The sequence below is a fragment of the Cydia fagiglandana genome, chromosome 12 (genome assembly GCF_963556715.1).
Source record: "Cydia fagiglandana chromosome 12, ilCydFagi1.1, whole genome shotgun sequence".
NCBI classification, from domain to species: domain Eukaryota; kingdom Metazoa; phylum Arthropoda; class Insecta; order Lepidoptera; family Tortricidae; genus Cydia; species Cydia fagiglandana.
Window position 1 is genome coordinate 17,544,881 of NC_085943.1, and position 24,398 is coordinate 17,569,278.

Below are 24,398 nucleotides of genomic sequence, written 5' to 3' on the forward strand. Positions count from 1 at the left end.
GGTGGTTACCACCTTAACCTTTGGTATGCTTAGGAGCAGATCTGCTCCCATGTACTTACCTATATTCAACTTTAAAAAATGCATTAATTTTGACGACCGGTCTGACCTAGTGGGTAGTGACCCTGCCTGCTAAGCCGATGGTCCTAGGTTCGAATCCCAGTAAGGGCATTTATTTGTGTGGTGAACACTAATATTTGTTCCTGAGTCATGGGTGTTTTCTATGTATATAAGTATGTATTTATCTATATAAGTATGTGTCGTTGCCTAGCACCCATAGTACAAGCTTTGCTTAGTTTGGGGCTAGGTTGATCTGTGTAAGATGTCCCCAATATTTATTTATTTATTTTATTTTATTTAATTATGATTGATATATAAATTACAAATTGTTGACAGGAGCATACAAAAGGTTAAATATGAATAGCCAGTAGCTTAGCGGGTGAGATTCCCTTCCCAAATTTCCATTCAAAGCAAAGATGGTAGGTAATTAAAAAATAATATTAAGTAATAATATGATTTATTGGTTTTGGTTTCACAGGCAGCTTTTATCTTATCTAATGCATAACATCTATGTATTCAATGTTCGCTTGACTTTTGTTAATTTCGAAAATGTTTGAAGTCTATGAAGTAAATGAGTTCACTGAGGTTACACTGATTCGGGCAAACCTGTTCACAATTTCACTTCACGGTTTGAATCATTACTAACACTTAAAGTATTGTCTCTTCTGGTCAAGTAAGCCAGCAGTGCACGTCCTTAGCACTGGTAACTGCCATGAAGGCGTCATTGCAGCGGCAGCTTTGACTGTTCGTGCCAACTTGGCGAGGACTTCTCAGCGTGGAAGAAGAGCCCGCGGAGCCCGCTCTTGCCCGCTCTGGCTGCGCCGCCGCCTTGATTGGGGCTGCGGTGACGACGGCTGTCTGAAATTGTTAAACTTAGGTCAAAATTATATGCAATTAACAACGCACTCTTCAACTATTACACTATATAGAGTTATTTTATCACGAAATTGTAATTAACTAAGTTAAACAAATGCCAAAATATTTCATTTGCTTACCGATAAAACAATTATTTTCTCCAAAATTAGATTCGCTGTTCACTTGACACTCTTGACAGCTGACGTTTCTTGACAGTTTTGAACGAGAACCACAGACTAAAATTAATTTTTATCGACTTGGCCCGTCGAATATGCGATAACTAAAAAGATTGCCTCTTGGCTAGGTTATTATAAACATTATCGACCAGTCGCTCGCGAACGTAGAGATCGAATCGATACGGAGCGAATGTAATTTGGCTACGGGCCCTGTCCACCTCATAGGCGATCTTCCTGTAAAACTATTTAACACATGCTTTTTCTTGACACAAGTGTCAATAATTTTTAAGAAAAAAAAACCGACTTCTGTGGGGGCCGGTGAAAGATTATTGTAGATGGTACACTATGTAGAAAAGGAGGTAAAACCACCCACTTTTCTACTAGCATTTCGCTTCTGTAAGGGTCGTAGTTCTAGCCTAACCTAACCCTTGTTCGGTTCTGTGAGGATCGCAGTTCAAACCTAACCTAACCCACTAAACGGCGGGGGTTTAAGCGGGAGGGGCTAGTAAGATTGGTATCATCATACTTTATACCTACATTTTATGGTAGGTAATCATAGTGGTTTATTTAGTTAAGGGTATCATAGTGGTTTTCCGGGTCAAGGTCCGGGTCCGAAACCGAGTCCGAGTTCGGGTCCGAGTCCAGGTCCGAATCCGGGTCCGAGTCCGGGTCCGGGTCCGGGTCCGGGTCAGGGTCCGAACCGGATCCGGGTATGAGTCCGGTTCTCGGTCCGAGTCCGGGTCCCAGTCCAAGTCAAAATCGAAATTCGTAATCACCAAACGTGTACTCTATGCGTCGTTGAAGAGTTCTGTTCTGGTCATCATCAGTAGTTTCACTTCATCAAATGCGACAGTTTTTAATGTAAATGCTTGATTTTATGATGATAATACAAAAATCTCTATACGCATGCCTTTAATATTTGAGGAGTTCTCTCAATTCCTCATAGATCCCATCATCAGAACTCGAGCTTGACAAAAATGTGGGTTAGAAACTTAACTTGCTTAACAAACATAACGAAGAGGACAAATCGCCAACCATGAACTATGCGTAGTTGAAGAGTTCCGTTCTGATCATCATCGGCAGTTCCACTTCATCAAATGCGACAGTTTTTAATGAAAATGCTTGATTTTCTGATGTAAATACAAAAATCTCTATACGCATGCCTTTAATATTTGAGGAGTTCCCTCGACTCCTTATGGATCCCATCATCAGAACTGGAGCTTGACAAAAATGTGCTTTAAAAACTTAACTTGCTTAACAAACATAACAAAGAGGAAAAATCGCCAAACCTGAACTATGCGTCGTTGAAGAGTTCTGTTCTGATCATCATCAGCAGTTCCACTTCATCAAATGCGACAGTTTATAATGAAAATGCTAGATTTTCTAATGTAAATACAAAAATCTGTATACGCATGCCTTTAAGATTTGAGGATTTCTCTCGATTCCTCATGGATCCCATCATCAGAACTCGAGCTTGACAAAAATGTGGCTTAGAAACTTAACTTGCTTAACAAACATAACGAAGAGGACAAATCGCCAACCATGAACTATGCGTCGTTGAAGAGTTCCGTTCTGATCATCATCAGCAGTTCCACTTCATCAAATGTCACTTTTTTGGATGTATATGCTTGATTTGTTGACAAAAACCCAAAAATCACTATATGTATGCCTTTAAGATTTGAGGAGTTCCCTCGATTCCTCATGGATCCCATTATCAGAACTGGGTTTTGATAAAAACGGGACCAATCTGTATGCATATACATTCAATCAAAAAAAGAATTTTCAAAATCGGTCCAGTAATGACGGAGATATGGAGTAACAAACATAAAAAAAAAAAAAAAAACATACAACCGAATTGATAACCTCCTTCTTTGGGATTTGGAAGTCGGTTAAAAAGGAGGATTCAGGACAATAGAAAAATCTTTAAAAAATAAACGAATTTAGATTTTTCTTAACATTCTATAAAGTGAACTATGAACTATTAATCAAGTTTAAAAAATTTCAAACATGTGACACTTATAGTCCGGTTTCAAAAACTTCGAGCAACATTTTTAGCACTTTGAAAGTGTTTTCAGCAGCCTGGAACATTGTTTAGGCCATTTACCTAACAGGAAGATCGACCAAGTACTAGAATATCGGATTTTCACCCTGGGCGTCACTGTTTTCAATAGCCTGAAGCCTAGAGAGGGCAAATGACTCACCAAACATTATTTCATCGGAGCCGTAGCCACAGCTATTCAGTTCTTGTTTAAATTCTTACCAGCTCTAGAACGAAGGTTCATTATGATTTTGATTTGTCTGTTTAGTTCTGGAATAAGTACGTATTCCTTACCTTTTCTAACTTATATACCTTTCTTACCGTCGCGTTTATAGTTCGTTTTTTTTAGCATTAGAAACAATCTTGATGTGTCTTTTAATTGAAAAACACATCTTAAAAATAAGTTACGGCAAATATGTAACAATTATGAATCTAATACAATCATTTATATTCTTTTGCTTTCATAAGTAATAGTTTTTGATTTTTAAAAAGCGTTCTTCAATTAAAAGACATGTCAAGATCGCTTACCTTCTTGCAAGTTCTTTCTAATGCTAAAAAAACGAACTATAGTTAGGCTGTTGCATATGTACCTACCTACAAGTAGGTACAGTCAACAACAGAGCTATGAATACAGGCAAAGTGTCAAAAATATGTATACAGTACTTTATTGCCTGTGCATTAAGGTCGTGTATACATATTTTTGGCACTTTGCCTGTATTCATAGCTCTGTTGTTGACTGTACCTAAAAAACTAGGAGCGGCATTTAAACATAGTGTCTTCCATAGCTTTTTGACGCCACTATTAGTTATACTCCTGTATATGATATGAAGTGTTAATTTTTAAAACACTGAAAGCGCAAAACATGCTTATATTTGCTTTTTATAGAATGTTATAACTACTGCGAAACTCAATTTGAAAAATTCTATGTTACAGGAAACTTGCCTATTATTGACAGAAAAATTAAACTTAATGGTAATAATGCTATTCGGTACTTAGCTACCTTTAGCTTAGTTTAATTCTACTAGTTAAAAAGAACACTCAAAGTTTCAAAAACATTGTACCTACATATTAAATCAGTTTTCGATTTAAAACCTGATGAAGTAAAACAAAATGAAAAAGTATTGACATGTCAAATAAACCTAATAGTAATTTAGTTTGAAACTGAAAGTTTGTTTGATTTAGTTTCTCGCCCATCCCTTTGAAATTTGGCATGATTGATCGGATTATATCCGTACCCATAGGTACGCATAATAATGTCGATATAACTTAATCAGTATTAGGTTTATTGATAAGGTAGATACAAATATTAAAAATGAAAATAAACTAACTTATCTATAAAATAAAACTAAATTAAAACTAAAAACTAATACTAAATAAAATAAGATAAAATTAAAATATATCTAAGTAATTGGGCCCCTTTGGCATGGTGCCGAGGACGCTGGCAGCATTTCCCCGCTGTATTGCTAAGCTAATACGTTGAGCGAGAAAGCTGCCAGCTCTTCGGTCACCAGTGAAGTCTATAATCCTTTTCGAAAGCTCCTTAAAAAGTTTTACAGCATTAGGACCCCACGGGCCAAGGGTCTCAACCCCAAATGGCATAAAAATATACTCGGGGCCGAGACCCCTGTACTTCTGCAATTTGAGGTTTTCGGCCGCTCTAGCTGCCGCACCTGCTTGGTTGCTGGTTCCCGTGAGGTGAGAAGGGGCCAGAGTGTCTACGCAGGTAGCGTCCCACACTAGCACCCTTCCCAAACCCCAAGGAACCAGAGACATACCGTCCGGTCTCTTGCCGTCGTCTCTCGCTATGCCAGTTGGCTCCAGTAGAGCTGGCACATTGACGGATGCAAGAGACCGGCGGATTATGTCATTCAGTGCGGAGTGTCTTGAAAGGCGGCCGGCACTTTTTTGGCAGGATAGCCCGTGGTGTCCCAATTCGTCCACCTCACTGCCGCAGGGGCACCAGTGTGGAGCACAGACGCGGACTCCAAGCCGAAGACAGGTCGCGATGCGGAGAGTGTCCGGCGTGAGGAAGGTTCCGGTGTTCGGTGAAGGATAAGCCCGGAGCGAATCACCGGACTCCCTCGACGCCGAAGCCAGTAGTCTGGCCCGTTCGCGGCCTGTACAACGGCTTAGAAGGGAATTCACTTAATCAGTTAGTAGTAGTCGGGTATTTGAGATTTTATGATTTAGTTTAATTGTGACTGTGATATTGACTAATGAATAGAATCAGGCGTTACTTTGCGGAAATCCATTAATTAATACCAAAATATTACTTTGCTAATCCGCGAAAAGATAACGTGCCAGTCTGCCAGCCAATCAGTGCTAAACCTACGTGCTAACCCGATAATTATGGCCCTTTAAATTTTCGACGCAGTTACGTAATGTGCTTATTATAGCACAGGGTGTCGTAAAGGAGCACCAGATGTACTGTAAAATATATAATTAGATTGCTAAAAATCATGTTCCTTCTTTTTTGCTCTGACGTAGTCGTTACAAAGAGGTCACGATAAGCACAACAGCGAGCGGCCAGCGGAGCCAAGCGTAATGTATAATATTCAGCTCATAAACTTGCCACTTTGCGCTCTTTAATAATATTGGACAAACAGCGGTATTCGAACAATGAGATACGTCAAATACAAATATATTGAAACGATATGGATCGGATATGTCAGTGTCAAACAAGTGTCAAAATTGACGTTTCTTCAAACAAAAACGTCACTTTTGGCACTGACATATCAATTCCATAATCGTTTCAATATCTAGTATTTGACGTACCTATCTCTTTGTTCGAATACGGCCGCTTTGCTCTTTTATTCCGGTAAGCCAATATTCAGCGAGCTATTAAAGTTTTATGACGTCATCAAGTGAACACAAGTAGTTGGCACAGCTTACGGTTCATTTTGAAAGTAAGTGGCTTTTTAATATACGTATAAATAGTTAATTTCTAGTTGTGTGGCATTTCATATACAAGGTGGCCCGTTTTCATTGTCCGTGATTAGGTATTATGTTATTATTCTGGAACTACCAGAGTTATCTTGTTAACGGTGTTTATACCTACTAATGAACCTCTAGGTCTATTTGTTATTTATCTATGTCTCTGTACATTCTGTAATAATTATGCTAATTACGACTGTTTGTGTTCTAAATAAACAAAAAAAATTGTACGCAGAAGAGCCGAGTAATGTCTAAAATAATTTTTGAAATAAAGGAAACATTCTCCGTCTTCACCCGAAATTCAAACTTGTGACTCCGGCATACCAGCAACTAAGCTACCGACACCTTCCTATCTGTGGCAAATATTACCACTATACCTTTTATTGAACAGCGAGCTGCAAAACTGCATGGACACTTGCGATCTCTTAATGGCATTGATGTCCCAATTCATCTCGAGTGTAGTGACTGTCAGTATATTTAATAATATTATATTTCATATTCATTTATTCATAAAATTACACACTTTATATGGCAAAGGGTTATTAATTAATTAGGTCAATGTCGATTAAATTACAATAGGCCTGTTGCAAGTAACAAAGAATCATGGAAATAATGGTTTCAAAGAAACATATATGTTAATATGATTCTAAAAAAAATCTCAATCTCAGTATAAACTGAAGGATTATTAATATATTCAATAAAATAAAAGTGCAATATTCTCCAATCGGCCATTATTACTGAAACGCCAATCAGCGCTCTAAGCAGTGACGTCATCAATCCATAACATATTTCTTAGAGCAACATAGACAACCTCATTGGCTGAAATCCATACGTCCTTACCAAAGAGTTGGAAGGTGCAAAAAATATATATATTTCGCCACTAAACATTAATTACGTCCAAAAAATATTATTACACGATAGAAAGTAGATATCTATTTGTTATTATCTAAATAAAATGCTAAATAATACGATATTTCACCAACAAACTATTTCATTATTTGGCTGAATGGAACTATCATTGCCATGTTGGCTGTCGTAGGTAAATTGAAAAAATTAAAAATTAAAAAAAAACCTGCGCTCGGTGATTCTCACTCAAAATTTACATGTATCTAAATAATTCATCTTAAATTGCAACCGTGTGAGAGTTTTTGTGTAAAATGAGTTATTGTGATAAATTTTTGTAATGTATTTATCATCCCTAATCGTAATATATGGTGCTGAATTAACAATATCGTAATTCGTAACTGTAAGTATGTAAACAATGTCTACCACCCTACCACCAACTAGTTGATGTCGTCGACGTCACAAATGGCGTTTTCGTGCGAGGTTTAAACTGGCTATAATAAAATGCGATTATTTATGTTAAATCTTATGAGTATAGCTGAAATATTGTGTTTTTCGGAACCAATACAAGTGTACCCACAATAATAAAAGGGATTTCAAAGTTTGTCATCAGGCCTATTCATTAAAATAATATTCATCAATTAAAATAAATAAAACAATATAAAAATTCAAGCAAATAAAATAAAATATTAAATTAGGTTACGATTAAATCATAATTCGGCTGGTACAGTTGAAAGTTTTAATTTATGACTCATTTTGTACAGTCGACGTCAAAAATATGTTTAGGTACAGTTTTAGACCTTACTCCTGTGAAATAAGACAAAAAGTGTAAACATATCTTTGACGTCGACTGTACCTTGTCACAGTGACAATATAATGAGGTCTCTAGCGACTTTCATATTGATTGTCACTGTGACAAGGTACGAAATGGGTTATAAATTAATACTTTCGACCGTACCTATCAAATAGTACCTATAAGGTTAGGTACTAGTGAGTAAGTGACAACCTTGTAGGTACTAGATTTAGGTATCTTTGTCTTGGAAGAGAAGAGAGTTTTTTTGCAAAATATAAACACCCACATACTTAATTTGGAAATAGAGACCCTAAATATGATATAGAAAATTCTCTTTGTTAAGTAAATGTTTTCATTTCTATATTTAAGACAAGACGGTACACATCGACTATATAGGGCTTCACCATCCTAACTTTTATAAATGTTTTCAACAATTCTCTTTGTATATCCTTTTCAATGAAACTAGGTACTGATACACAAAAGAATGAGGGCAGCGAGTTTAACTGTTTTACAATATCCCCAGCGATACATTATTATCTTTCTTGAACAATTGCTTTGGAGCAAACAACATACTTTGCCAATTAAAACTAGCTCAATCTAGTTTCCGTGAGTTTGTGCACTACACGGTGGCGTTGCCGGCCGCGACTGTTGACTTTCAATTTAGTTTAACTTGCCAATCGTCTGAACATGATATCGGGGAGAAACAAACGAATTAATCGAAATCGATAAAAGGTTAATAGAAAGAGTACCATATTCTGCAGCGATATCATGGTCGCGTTTTTATCACCTGTCATGTCATGCGTCACTTTCGCACTCTTACATACTTGTTAGAGCGTGACAGGCATGATGATAAATAAAAAAGATTCCTCTAAGTTACAAAAACGTATGGAATGTTCGAAACTCAACAGATTTACAAAAATGTTTGTCCCAAATTGGAATTCCGTCTTTATTTCCACCTAGAATGAGGAGCTCTTCAAAGTAACCAAGTTTCATCTAAATCTGTCGAAAAATAATTCGTCATCAAAATAAAAAAAATTAGTCCGCCTACTACGAAAAAATATATATATGATCAAAAGGACTGAAAAATTGTTGGAAAACGCCACTGTCACCGAATCGTCAAATCGGATAAACAAACTGAAGGCCGCCTGATAGTTGCAAAGCAATATTCGCAATGTGGCATGAAATATGGCGCGCAACTTCGCGACCCGTTGTAACCAGGTTACGAGTAAGATTAATGTGGCTTGAGGTGTACGATTTCTGACAAACAATATACGGCTTTCCACCTTATTCCGTCGTGATAAGGCGATAAACGTGTACATATCATGTCGATGACTGTTCTAGTTCCAGCATTCCAGCAACCTTTAACTGAAAATAGGAATTACTATGTATAATCTTGCCTTGCATAACCTTGCTACCCTTTTTTGAGCTTTAGTGTTTGTGAATAGTGTTTCCCTTGTGTACCCAACAAACCAACGTAATAACTTACGATGTTCGCGCACCTTGTGTGGCACGGTGTTGAATAATTCAATCATTTATTACCGATGAAGTCTGTTTAAACTTTATAATGTGTTTAGTTTAATGTTTATTCGATTATAAAATTTTGCGAAACGGCGCTAAATTTGTCCTGACACATGAGCGCTCACGACTTCACGGGGGATTTACATTAGAGATGCCACGAATATTCGGTAACTATTCGGTATTCGGCCACTTTGCCGAATATTCGGTATTCGGCCGAATGTTGCCTACTATTCGGCTGAATACCGAATATCTGTTGCACCTACCTAAAATGAAAAATTATACAAAAAAATAACCAAAACTAGGTATATTTAATATTTAAAATGTATCTATTCTTGGAAAGTAGTTAAATACGAATGCACGTTTTTGAGCATTTGTTGATAACAAAATATATTATTTTTATCGTGGTTCTGATTTGATTGACTCTAACTAAATTCATTAATGATGTTTAACATAAAAATATATCTTAGCAAACGTTGTGCTTTGTTGGGGAACAGTTTTCATAATAATTGTGACGCAAAATGCTCGCATGTCATGCCGAATACTCGGTATTCGGCCTAGAAGGGGCCGAATATTCAGTATTCGGCCAAATTCACTTTTCGGGGCATCTTTAATTTACATAGTTATTATACTTAGACATGTCTAAACACTTTGAAATGGGTTACTTACTTGGGAAATATTATTTGAGCATCGTTTCGGCACAAATTTTACTATCTTCGTAGTTTATGATACCTTACAAAGTCTCGAGGGAGCCATTTGTTTCTGCATCAACTTTTTCAACTTCCTTGTGTTAAAAAGTTTTTGCGGCAACCATATTTAGTTTTGTTCAATCTTGAATCTTTTGGATGACGACTCTTTGAAAATAAGAAAATTCTCTTTAGTTTTATATTCAATTTTGCGTTTGTATAAATGAAACTGATCTTTTGTTTTTTTTCCATTTTGTGTCAGTCGTTAGAAAGCTAGTCGTTTCTTGAAGTAAGATTATGTTTATTTAGTATTTCGTAAAGTTTAAATAATTTTATGTTCTTTTAAATGATGTTTACAAAAACAAACTAAAATCCAATGAAATTCAAATCAATTCCTATTCTAATGAAACTTGCGAATACGTAAAATTTTATATGAATCAACAACACATTAAAAGAATAGTGGTAATAATCACACCTAACTTCACTAAAACAAACAGTCATTACACATCTTTCGCTCCGTGACCATTGATTTGCTGAATGTTGCTTTGTCACCATCACTGAATTACGATCCCGTGTTCCTTGTCACCAACATAAACTAAGCGGTCAACTTCACCTGTGTCATATTGGATTAGAGATGGTTTTACTTTGACTTTAGGTATTGAAGCAAGCTGGTTCGCAAGACAGGGCGTGACGTGTACAAATGGCACGCAGATGGACATTGGGTTTGATCGTATACGACATAATTGATGGGCTGATGGGGTTGGGCGCTAGGAGGAATCTACTGTGTTATCTTCAGTTTCTTTTGACTAATTAACCGTGTCTTTTCCTTAATGTATTTCATAAGTCTTGGCCTGGGCTGCGGGGTTTTTACCAGTTATCTAGTCGGTAACTAAATATTTTGTCGAGATTTTCAATAACCACTGCATGAAGTGCTGGGTTATTACATACATGTTCACCTCCCATTTTTTGCTCACCTCTCATATTACGTACATGTTCACCTCTCGAGTTGACATCAAAATAGGTGTGTGACTGTTAAAGTTTTCATAAAGAAGACGTCGTATACTGCTATGTGCCAACAGGTGATTATGAAGGATTTTTTGCCCCTTATTTCATAATGACGAAATGTCTATTAGGGTGGTTCACGTTTGTATGGGAAAAATTCAAACTCTAGCTAGAAGAAGCGGCACCCTCCCATTTTGTTACACTTGTTTTATTGACTAAATATGCCAAGTTTTGTAATCTTATCTCAACTACAAGGGGGTGCTCAAACACTTTGAAATTTTTCAAAGTTGTATGAAATCCAAAAAAATTAAGTTATTATTTTTTTGAGTTTTATGTAAGTAGTAGTTTTCACATTATTTGAAAGTGTGATTTAAAAGTTATTTGGTGAAAAACCATTTTTATTTCTATTTTTTATGATTTTTTTAGGTGAAATTCAAAAAATCTTACTTTTGAAAAATTATAAAAAATTGAAATAAAAATGTTTTTCTACTTAAAAACTTATAAATCACTTAAATAAAATTTTGAATAATAAATACTTGTTTTTTTTGGTTTTCATACAACATACAAAATTTTCAAAGTGGTTGAGCACCCCCTTGTAGTTGAGATAAAATTACGAAACTTGGTGTATTTTATCAGCATAATAAGTGTAACAAAATAAGGGGGTGGCCCGTCGGAAAATAAAAAAAAATGTTTTTTGAACCACCCTAATTGTCTATTGGCTGTTGATATTAACAATGATCAATTTTATTTTTGTATCCAGCAGAAACGTCAGCGAACGATGCTATAAAGCTTAGAAATAAATTATAAGAGGAAAAACCGTGGACTCTAGTGGTCGTGGGTTCAAGTCCCACCCAAGACAGTAATATTTTTTAGTTTATTTCTAAGTTATAATGATCAGTCTTGTAGGCGTTATTTACACCTAAGTTGTATGGGCTGCTTGTGTCACATACATTAATTATATTCTGTTGGTTGCTTGACATAATGATAACTCACAATATTGCCGAAAATAAACACTTTATTGATACGAACATACTACCTATAAAAGCGAGATATTATGAATGATTGTGCTAATGAGGATAAGCGTGATAAGTTCTAATGATGGACATGTACTGTCTTGTATTTTATTGCTTTACGCAATTGTAAGTAATTTCGCTGAAGTGGCAATGTACGGTATGTAGACCGTAGATAATCATAAAATTATTAGGTACTGCACAAAATTACTACATACCTAGTTCCTAAATAAATCTAGAAAACCGTTTTTCCTCATAAAATACAAAACAAAAAGCCAAAGGAGCGTATGGAAGTGTAAAGTGAAATAACATATTTATGGAAGCCTTATTTCACAGTAGAAAACCGAAACAATTTCAAATGCAGCGTTTCAAAGGCACTATATTCAATTTCTGTTGCAAATTGTGACAAGATTTTATATAAGCCGCCTCTAGGCGTGAATTCGCAAAATAGTAACGCAATAAAATAGATTGTCTCCGACCTATTCTTGGCGCCTGCCCAGCCACAGCTCGAGGGGGAAGGAGCACTATTCAGACTAAATGGCATTTCTTAATACTCGTATCACCTTTGATGCTGTAATGGCAAAAGGAACTCTTTTCGTAACAATTTTAGGTTGACTTTTCAAATTCATGGCTACGTAGTATTACGATATGGCGCTGGGAAGTCGTTGCCGTGTACGTTCAAAGATAAATACAGATTATATGAAGATATTGAAGCTTCAGCATACGATTTGAACGTTTCGAGTGCAGTCGAACAATGCATTTATGACTTGGCTAAGGATGTGCTCTTAATAAGGCCTTTACAAGTACATATAAAATAAATAAATAAATAAATTCATATAAAAATACGATGATTCACACTCTGACAATATTCATATTCATCAGTAAGGCCCAGGTCTCCTATTTCATGCTGTACGCGGCGTCTGGCGTCAGCGTCAACGTTTTTGAACAAAAAAGACGCTGACGTCGACGTCTAAAACAGACCACAACAGTACATCTCTATAGTAAGCATCGTGACGCAGACGCTGTAAGCTGCCGATGGCGTTTATAGGAGACCCGGGCCTAAGTCAGCAAACAACTTGAATAGCAGTCCTGTGAGGTATTATTTAAGTTACCAAGGTGTATTACGAGTATGCATGTTTGAGGCATTATTCTGAATAAATTTTATTATAAATTATTTATGCCCAAAAACATTTTTTTTAGGTAGGTACTTAATACAAAATAAAAGTTTATGTTGGAATGATTTTCACTTTATTGTACTAAAAGGAACATGTGCATTAGCAAAATACATTGGTAACTAACGGCACCGATTTCGGTTTCTGGTCTTATCAGACACAAAACTTCTTGAGATATAATTATCTTTGAGATTTATTCGTTGATTAATCATAACTTTTGAGAAAAAATTATAAAGAACTTAAGTTTCATATCCAGCACGCGGGCCACGTAATATTATCACTTATTATAATGTCGCAAACAATCGTGAAACTGGGGAATCCTGTGTACAACGGCCCACGGCAGATAAATCTCGGCGGTTTCCGTCGAGTGCTATACTATAAGATTTATGCATTGTTTCGAGTACACAGAAAAAATCGAGGTTGGCCAGCTGCCCGATTCGAACTTTATGATACGTCAATTAATAGATCTAGAAACGACGTGGAGTAGTACTGTCAGTGTCAAAGTGACGTTTATGTTTGAAAAAACGTCACAATTTGACACTGAAATATCGTTTCTAGATCTATTAATTGACGTATCTTAAAGTTCGAAGCAAGCCGCTGGTCTGTGTAGTGGTAAAACATTTGGGAAAGTGAGGTTCGTAACTTAAGTTTAGGTTGTCTTCGAGTAAGTCTCCGAACTTGATAGTTAAGTTATACACTATGGTCATCGAAAATGACAAATATTTTAGCACTTTGAATATATTTAATATTATTTACTTAACACAAGGAAACTAGTGGCACTGAGCTGATCTCGCGATCCTCAGTGCTCCGACAAATATCCAAAACTAAATCGAAGAAAATAACATACCTTGTTATCGAACCCGCTTAAAAAATTTCACACTCGGTTGAGGAATGCGACAGACATGTGAAAGCAATTATGCTCTAGCTGAAACGGGGACCTTCGCTTTAGTTCGGTCAAAAAAGACATATCCATCAATTTTTAACATAGCCTCAACACGATGGGCCAACGCCGGCCACTCCAAGGGACGCAACAATGCGGTAGAATGAGATAGCAACATCACTTGCTCCCTCTAACGCATAAATGCGTCCCCTGGAGTGGCCGGCTTTGGCCCATCATGTAGAGGAGCCATAACAAACGTGTCCGTTTTTATATCATTCGTGCTGAAACTTGGTACCTACTCGATCTTAAGAATGTCAAAGGTTTTTCATTACAATTCCCAAGAGCCTAGCTTTTCGCTCCAATCTTATTAAAGTCAGATTGAAATGCCATCAACGTTCGTCAGGTGTATTGTTGGGTTCAGGTGTCGGATAAAATTCTGAATGATTTGGAAGTTGTTTCCATGGTACGACATTTTATCGAAGCCGTGGATAAGGGATTACAATCTTACACATTTTTGACACTCGTAACGTTGAATTATGCGATCGACAACACAAACGCAATTCTTCCTATTCGCGATTCCCATACAATATAGATTCCACACAACTGCAGTTTACTACATTCGTGATTCCACACAGTTGCTTTTTTTTACACAATCGAGATTCTTCCTATTCGCGATTCTATACAATATTTTTTTGACGCAATCGCATTTAACAACTGAGTGCAATTACGAATGTAGTAAACTGCGGTTGAGTTGAAAAAATATTGTGTATAATCGCGAATAGGAAGAATTCCGATTGCGTTAAAATAACGCCTGTATGGAAGCACGAATGTAGTAAACTACGATTGCGTCGAAAAAATATTGTGTAGAATCGCGAATAGGAAGAATCTCGATTGCGTAAAAAAAGCAACTGTGTGGAATCACGAATGTAGTAAACTGCAGTTGTGTGGAATCCATATTGTATGGGAATCGCGAATAGGAAGAATTGCGTTTGTGTTGTCGATCGCATAATTCGTAACTTGAATTGAATATACCAGCTTTATAATATTGAGAGTTGAAGTTTCCGCACTACTTAATTAATTTCAATGAATACCTAAATATTATTTGGAAATAAATATTATTCTTATTCTTTAATATTCTTATTCTTATTATGAACAGTAAACTTTGGACAACACGAATGTGACCTGAATATTTTATAATACATATAGTAATCTTTTAATATTCTCAAAATGTACGATGCGCTGAACCACTAGGTACACTTCATATTTAGTACAAATAAAAATAATATAATTAAATAACATTTTATTATTAATTAAATTAATTATTTACCAAACAATGTGGAATATTGACGTTCAACAGCTGTAGAGCTGCTGTCTATTACATTTTCGCATAACAAGTAACATCATAGCGCCGCAGGCGTCAAGTGTAAAATTTTATTAAACCTTCACTGTCTTTATCATTTCAAAATGTTGTTAGCTTTTCTATTAAAATAGCGTAGACGTAATATTATCGTCTTGGATACGTAACTCGTGCATGGCCCGGGCGGTGGGACGTGACTCTTTGTCGCGCGGCCCCGACGGGCCATGCACGGCCATTCTACTGTGTTACCGGGCCACTCCGCGCCGAGATTTACCACCGCACGGTTAAACGTATTCAGTTTCCCCGATTCGCATTCGGCAGGGTTATTGAGGAGTTCGAGGTGAAAGATATTGGCTTATTCTATTTTCACCAAGGATTCGGCTGCGATATTGACCACGAGAGCGAATAATATGTATAATAATATCCATTCGATCGTATTTACTGTAGTCAGATAGTTCTTTAAGTATGTATTCCTTTTGTTATCTGGATGTTTGCAAACTTCCTTGCCTAATTGAGTATTTAATATATGTCTGAACTTTAATTGCGAAGGCGAAATTATAATGCAAATGCCAACCGATTCACGTAGAAGTAGGTAAAAATTTCAATTAATTAAAAACATAAAGAGCTAAAATCTCTGGTCAGGTGAGTTAAATTGCACCTCTTAACTCCGAGCTTGACTCAAATAAAGTTTCTAAGTGACCACCGCCTGGTATGCAGTGTCTCTGTTTCGACTGGCTTATTTCAAAACTTCTCTTGAAATGTCCCTTTAAGAAAAATAAGTTTTTGCAACGAAGTGAAACTTTCATCGGTTATCAGATGTAAAAGAATTAAATGGGTAGGTATGCATATTTGGCAATCATTTAAACTTTGTCGAATAAAAACCCACACACCACACATACACAATATACACATACATATACTTACGCATATACTCGGACCTACGGCTTGGTAAAAAAATAATTAATATTCGTTTTGATACATATTTCGTTGTCTCACTCTTTTCTTCTTGTTTTGTCTACTCTGTAAACTGTAATTAAAATTACTAGGTACATATACGATAAACGATTTCCATATATATTTTTTAATTGTTTTCCTAAGTTATTGTGTCTGTGACCTCATTGTTGTCAATAAGTAATATTGTTTTTACTGTTTTATCATTTCCTCCACATGAGAGGCTATGCCTAGCGTGAGACATCATAAAAGTGACACTGTTATTATTCTAATTCTGAAATAAAAATAAATTTTGTTCGGTTTCCAATACTTATGTGACAGTTTCTTGACTCAAATTGGGTCTCAAGTCTCAATGCAAATGTAGTGTAAGGTTAGAGGTAAACCAGCTATAAACTAACCGTGTCAAAGCAGACACAGGACACAGCCACCGCAACCCTCGCAACGCTAACTTTCAGAATCCATTGCAGCGAGCTTAGAGTTAGCGTAATACGGTTTAACACTACAGCTTTATAACTCGCAGAGTCGATTTTACTTTACAGGACGTTAACAGAAAACATCGTAAAACGAGTGAAATTAAAAGGAGTTTAACAAAACACGCCTGACATTTTTATAGGCTGTTAACTGCTTATGTTTTTAAGGCGATGCGCAGGTCGATTTGTATTTACGATTCGATTAAGTAACTATCTATAGAACGAACTTTCCTTACCTACACACTGTAGCTATTTAAAAATCTATTATAGTTTTTATAACTAACATGGGACTTAATCGCGTAAAATTTCAGTTTATTTATGGCCTGACGTTTCGAACGTGACGTTACGTTCGTGGTCACAGATGTATTGAGTAAAAATCGTATTATGTAGTTTAAGCAAATCAATATTATAATCTATTATACTTTTGATATTGATAAGATACGATCGACCGAGCATATTGGTACTTATGTGCAAATCGCACTGCGAGTCGTGTCATGTGGCCACCTAGTGGACTAGGTAATTACAATAAAAAAAAAATATTTTTGTAAAATATTGGTTCAGATAATTATAATTCGGGTGAGGTACCTGAATTTTGCAAGCATTTTTTTTATATCTGCTATTGACCTAGAAAAACAATTGAGCGTTTTAATAAGTGTGATTTTCTCAAGGTGTATGGATTGTTCACCGATTATTGGTCATCATCAGTAATATTTCGTAAGTAGGTATAGTATGTATCTTTCAAAAGTACTAGTACTAAGTTGCTACGTACCAATAATTCAAACCTACTAAAGTCCGACGCTTTACCGTCGGCTGCATTCGTAATCTCATACAATATTTATCCAAATGATGTAAGTCAAGTGTCACGTGTAACACATGAAGTTGGGTAGAGTGGGGTGCAGTGCACTAAATGCATTTTTCATGTAGTGAGGGCAACTTTGCCCGTAGTTGGAGACGGACTTAAGGCTGCGCACACTGCACTGCCTGTAACATGGGCCTTGGATTTGAAAATACACTAGAGTCTATAGTCTGTATCTTTAGGTATTTAAATAAAAGTAAACAAAATCTACCCTCAAATGGTTCCTTAAGTCAGTTGGGGGTAAATGAAAACATTACACGGTCAAATAATGTAGGTCAAAGTTAGGCAGTTTAGTGACAGATCCAGACGGTTTTGTAGTTGGTTAACCAATAAATGTTATAAATGAAAACGTGCAAATTATTTGTATACTTTTATTTAAATACCTAAGGATACAGAGTATAATCATCTGCATGGTATTAGGTATGTCAAAGTGTGGAAACGTCATCGTTAATGCCAAAGCTCTATGAAAATATGACATAATAATGACACCTCCGCAGTTTGCTGTCAAAGTCGGTGCAGAGTTAGCTCAGACGGACTCTACCAACATTGATGGGAACTGTAAATATCATGAATACGAGTATTTATATCTGGAATTTAAATTCCAATAATAGTTAACTATTAGCTATTATTTAATGAATTGCCGTCTTAATCATGTATATTTATAGTTTCATAAATTTTAAAAGTGCTTCCAACTATGAATAACCTTAAGTAAATGTTCTTTTTCTTCATACAATGTATAAATAATGTCGGTATATTATATAGAAAATAAAGTTCAACTGAACGCTACAGCATGCAGCAGTGTAAAGCATCAGTAAATAAAACGTACTACGATGCACGGCCCGAACTTCTATAAGCCGCACAAAACTTACTTATTTCCAAAGATCAGGCGGATTTTCGAATATGCGCCTGTGAGGTACGTAGTATAAAAACAAAGATCACACTTACATTTTTACGAGATGGTTCACTTTTGCTAAGCTAATACGTACTTATATCGAAATAATAAGTTAGAACGGGTTACCTACGCCATTTCGAAAGATGTTTTGCCGATAGTTGTTTCGTCGAAGACCTTTTATCGAATCTACTTTTAGACGAAAGCTTGATCAATCGAAGGTACCATTCATCGAAATATCATTTCACCGACAATGCGTTTTGTCGAAAGCTTAAAACATCGAATATTCATTTTATCGAAACTTTTTTACACATGATATTTCATCGACATTTGAAGTACCTACTTACCTACAAACTTATGCAATGTTTTATTTTATCGAAAAATGGAATCTTGACCGTTGCGAGGGTTTCAAGGCACAAGGGTTAAACAAATTTACAGAATAATTATTTATTTCCTAGCAAAAAATCTTGTAAAACTGGAAAACCGAGTAATAAATATAAAATAGTGTATATTTATTGGGTACTAGATACAATATCGTATCCAGACGTAATATTTGACCTATCTTAAAGTTACTAAACTGAAGTACCGACTAAAGAAGTTAAGAAGTGAAGTATACACTATTTTATATTTATTAGTCGGTTTTCCAGTTTTACAAGAAATTTTGCTAGGAAATAAATAATTATTCTGTAATAGAAACCCTCGCAACGGTCAAGATTCCATTTATCGATAAAATAAAACATTGCATAAGTAGGTAAGTAGATACTTCAAATGTCGATGAAATATCATGTGTAAAAAAGTTTCGATGAAATGAATATTCGATGTTTTAAGCTTTCGACAAAACGCATTGTCGGTGAAATGATATTTCGATGAATGGTACCTTCGATTGATCAAGCTTTCGTCTAAAAGTAGATTCGATAAAAGGTCTTCGACGAAACAACTATCGGCAAAACATCTTTCGAAATGGCGTAGGTAACCCGTTAGAACTGCTGTTCAATAACACAACTACCCTCCATGTATATTTCTTGACCATAACTGTCAGAACATAAGTAAGGTAAATAAAGTATTTTATAATAATAAGCCATGATATTAAATTTGTATTTGTTTGCGTTAATTATTCTATAATAAATTAAACTAAATGCAGCAAATACATTTGTTGAATTGAATTATTATAATAACCGGATGTGCAGGAAACATCTTATTTGTTATTCCCACCAAGAAGTGGTAGAAGGGGTGAAGTCTAATCGAATATAAGCGGGTGTCTGACGGTTGTGGGTCACTTCTCAGTTGGAGAGCTACGACGACGAACGAAGTTAAGTGTCAATTTTATTTAATTGTGATTTTATGACTTGTTATAAATTTCTGTATGTTTTCTTTGTGTTATAGTCTGATGGTATGTACGTTACAATCTTTAATGTGAATATAACCCTTTGATGAGTTTTTAATAGTTGCTATGTAACGTATATTCCAACTGATTACGGTGTAATACATCATGTGGCTTATTGCTCGATCTTTATTACTATTTTAAACTATGCCAAGTGTGTACATTAAGGTAGCCAGTACTAACTATAAGCCACCAATATTTATTACGCATAAAATAATATTTTTGTGAATTATGTGATAATAAAGCCGATTAATTGTTCCATAAATCTACAATATACTTTTACTTACAATCTGCTTATATAAATATATTACTTAAATAATGTCTACCATTTTTCATATTCTAAACCTTGTAGTTGTCGCTATAATAAATACATTACTTTGAGCAATAACTAACTAGTCTTAATTAAATACTGCCTTACATAATTATTTCCTATTTTATCAACGATAATACTAAAGTAAATCTGACATCAGAAGTGGGATGATATTACACACATTCTATGCCTACAAAACTAATGTTTCAGGAGCAGTACGAGTATAAGGACTGCTTATGCTAGTCAACAGCGGGACGCCATCCAACTCCAAACAGACACTGTAAGCCGCGCTATCCTGGACACAAGGACCCAGGTGAAACAAGATATTTGGTATACTAAGCATGATGTTTTTTATGGAGAACCGCAGCAAGCAGCTCAAAAGTACTTCGCGAAACAGAAACTGCCGCACCTGTGAGACGCTGCGGCGTGGCGCCTGTCTGGAAGGATGACTGATGAATGATGTTGTTTCTGGTATGTTAAAATTTGGTTACACTTAAAAATAGGACTGTATAGGTATGTTTAGATATCGAATCACATCGAATAGTTACCGAGTTAGATAAACGTAAACGTCTGTCCTTTTCATAACCTGTTATGTAACCATAATGACGCATAAATAAATATTTTCTAATCTATACTATTCTAAATGACGACTTAGTTAATGACTGAATCGAATAATAATAAAAAAAAAGAAGCTTTTTGTGAAATTGGATTTTAGAAAAGCAGTTTGGTTTGAATAAGTTTCCAAACGTTGGAATAACGTTATTTATGGCCTGGATAAATATTTTAATCGTGATCAGTTAGCTACAACTCGAATCTCATTATAAGATTTTGAGGTCTGCATTAAAGACTACGTTGGAAATTTTAGGCGGTTAATAACAATGGGCATTTTAATTGTAACTTACCGCGTGTCTTAAGTTAGGTACGTTTATCAAGTCACGTTCAGCTGTCGGTTTAGTTACGAATTTGATACTTAATTTAATTGTCGCGGTTATGATATTTGTCCTCAGATTTGCGACTTTTCCTAACCGGCCGTTAACGGTATACAGTTAAGTGGAAATACCCTTATACGTCCTTTGTATTTTATTAGTCACATTATTTCTTATTTTTGTTACGATTGATACGAATAAATATTTATATAACACCAGTTACTTAGGTTCAATAGTCTGATATCGAAGGCACATATCTTAAAGATTCTATCTCACCGATCAGGATCTTATCAAGGAACTATTTCAATAAATATAAAACAGTAAACAATATTAAACTGTCAGGTCGTTTTAAAACTGTAAAGGATAAAGTCAACACGCTTTTGGTTTTCAGTTACAAGCCCCTCGTAAGCTTATCGATATTAAAACAGTCGGTGGTAGTCGTGATACTTTCATAAATAGTAATAACGGCTATTTACAATTTTGCACCTACAGTGCTTATTGCGAGTTCTGTGTACAGATAGTAATACGTGTTTGGCATAAAAGCGTTTTTGAAAGTATGCTTCCAATTTGATAAATTTACTGATTGATGGATATTAAATGACTATAAAAAAAAGGATATCTCAGTGACAACCTTAGACAATTACGTCATACAAAATAGTAGACTAGTCAGTATTGTTCTTGTGGTAATCAGAGGTAATTCAAGTCCCGTGTTAGTAAATTATGTTTTGAAACCGTGAAGTTGAAAGATTTTTGCACATGCAAATTAGTCAGTAAATAAAAAGCACATATTCTCTTGGTAATAAAAATACTTTACAAAAAAAGGGGTAAATATACAACATAGAGTACAATAAATGTGTACAAAGTAAACGTATTCCTTTAGGACAATTCATCTAGGTGACCTGTAACTGGGTTGCCAACTTTTTTTTGGTGGAATATAGTATTTTCCAGAATAAGGCATCAAAAATATAGTACATTTAAAAAAAAAATAGTACTTTTAGATAAAATACTAAACATGAGTGTAATATACTTTTAATCGGAAATATAGTATTTTAGCGTACTATATATTTTTCCAAAAGTATATAGTACAAAGAGCCAAAATATAGTACAATACTATATAATATAGTACGGTTGGCAACCCTACCTGTAAGGAATATAAAAAATATATACACGGTGTAACATGAGGGGGCCGAATAGTTTTAGCAGCGTATTCCTGATTATATTTAGAGACAAAGTCCTTTAAACCTTTTTGAAATTCGCCTAGTTTCAGAGTTCATTTAATACAAATACAGAAAAGAAAAAAAAATTAAAAAAAAAACTAGTTTTTATTGTTACGTAGTGCAAAACGCCTTAACTTTTTGATGAAGATGTTACTACTATGGGACGTAGTCTAAATATCCTTATCGATAGATGTCAAAAAGTAACAAGTAACACTTTGCAACAACTATGATTTACAAAAAAAAAAGTTTTTAAAAATGTATTTTAAGTGACATGTTTACCAATAACATATACTTTTTTATGTACAAGTACATTAAAAAAAAATTTTTTTTTTTGGGCGAAATTGACATATACACATATTACATTATTTTCTCTCTTTTGACCTCAGAAATGCGTGGTTAAGGTCTTTCGCATTCCTTGTGAACACCATGTATATACGATATTTTAAACTCTTATATACTTTACCAGTTCTCGTAGTAAACTCGCATAAGCCCTTGGGTATATGTACCACCATTTACCTGGTCTGGCGGTAATTAAATATGCTGCGGTAATAAAATGCCTATAACAATGGCAATTTTGTACCTATGATCTTCTGGTTCATTTTAATGTTTGTTTTAATTTTGGAGAAAACATAAGACCACCGGAATACTGATAAAGCCAAGTGGAAGGTAGATAGGTGAATTAACCTTTTGGTGCCACTTGTTGCTATGAGTGAGCTGTTCAGGAATAAAACGAATCGTATAATCCTGATTCTATAGTATTTAGCAAACATCAATTTTTTTATTTATTTATACCTAACCTATTGCCATAATGAAGCATGACTGATATAAATAATATGTCTTCGAATTAATTGTGTCCTACCCAGAAGCCCAAAACATCCTAGAACCATAATATTTTAAACTTTCGCGTTTTGAATACATATTAACTCACATTATAGACGGGTCTAACGCGAATTATATTCAATTACCTTTATTTACCGACGTTTCGACACAGGTTTCACTGGTCGTGGTCGCGGCTGACTGATTGTCCCAGCAAAATGTCGGGTAGATGCACAAATCTCTGTTTTGACATTTTGCTGGGACAATCAGTCAGCCGCGACCACGACCAGTGAAACCTGTGTCGAAACGTCGGTAAATAAAGGTAATTGAATATAATTCGCGTTAGACCCGTCTATAATGTGAGTTAATATCCTAGAACCATCCTAGAGAACGACTTTTGTAAGATGAATCCACCTTTGTACGATAAGTTAAGATTCAAATAGAAGAATATCGCGTTATCTCCTGCGGTTTAAGGACAGTTACGATGGAAGCTCCAAAATACCATTTCATAAAAAGAAATACGTTGCCTATTATTTGTAACCACATTTTTATTTTGCCACCGAAGCTTCAGCTAAATAAAAGATAGATCTATACATATTGAATACATTATAGATAATACTGATCACTGACTTTTAAAATAGTTGTTTTGTGGGATGGCCGAACGGAGTTTAAAATTCTGTTACATTAGGTTTATATAATTCATGGGAGTGACCAACGTAGGAAGTTCTAATGGAATGAAAAAAAAAAACGAAAAAAAAAATGAAAAATGTTTATTTCTGTTAAACGATTCAGGTTAATTTATAAAAGTTAAGAACTCCTAGTAGGTATAGACATTACCTGTGGCAGGAGAATAGTTTAGAAACATTAATTATTGTAAATTAATTTGAGACATAGGGTTCCCAGATTTATTTTCCATTTGTCGCGATCTTAAGCGGTTACTTCCAGCTATCAGTCGAGTCCAGTTGAGCCAGCCTCCTTCTTAACTGACCACCTCCATGATGCCTTCCCGACCGTCTACTGCCAGCTGAATGCCAAATTAATTTTGTATTAAACAGAAACGTTTGCGAATGATACTATAAAATTTAGCTTTTTTTTTCTCTCTTTAAAATTCATTATTTATTGTGGTTGTAAACCTATAGTGCACAAGAACTTAGTAAGTTTACGAAGATTGGAGGTCTTGGATTAGTATACTTCATGTGTTGGCGTTTTTATTTGTCAAAAAAAAGAGAAATCTCTGCATACCAAACTGGAGGTCCCGGGTTCG

The 24,398-nt window shown here is 35.3% G+C and overlaps 1 long non-coding RNA gene across 1 annotated transcript; it reads right to left on the reverse strand.

Moving 5' to 3' along the window:
• Positions 1-497: 497 nt before the first annotated feature.
• LOC134669712 (uncharacterized) lies at positions 498-1,284 on the reverse strand. Its single transcript, XR_010098943.1, has 2 exons — positions 1,053-1,284; positions 498-915 (listed from the first exon to the last, which is right to left on the reverse strand). It is a non-coding gene; the product is annotated as an uncharacterized LOC134669712 (long non-coding RNA).
• Positions 1,285-24,398: the final 23,114 nt, after the last annotated feature.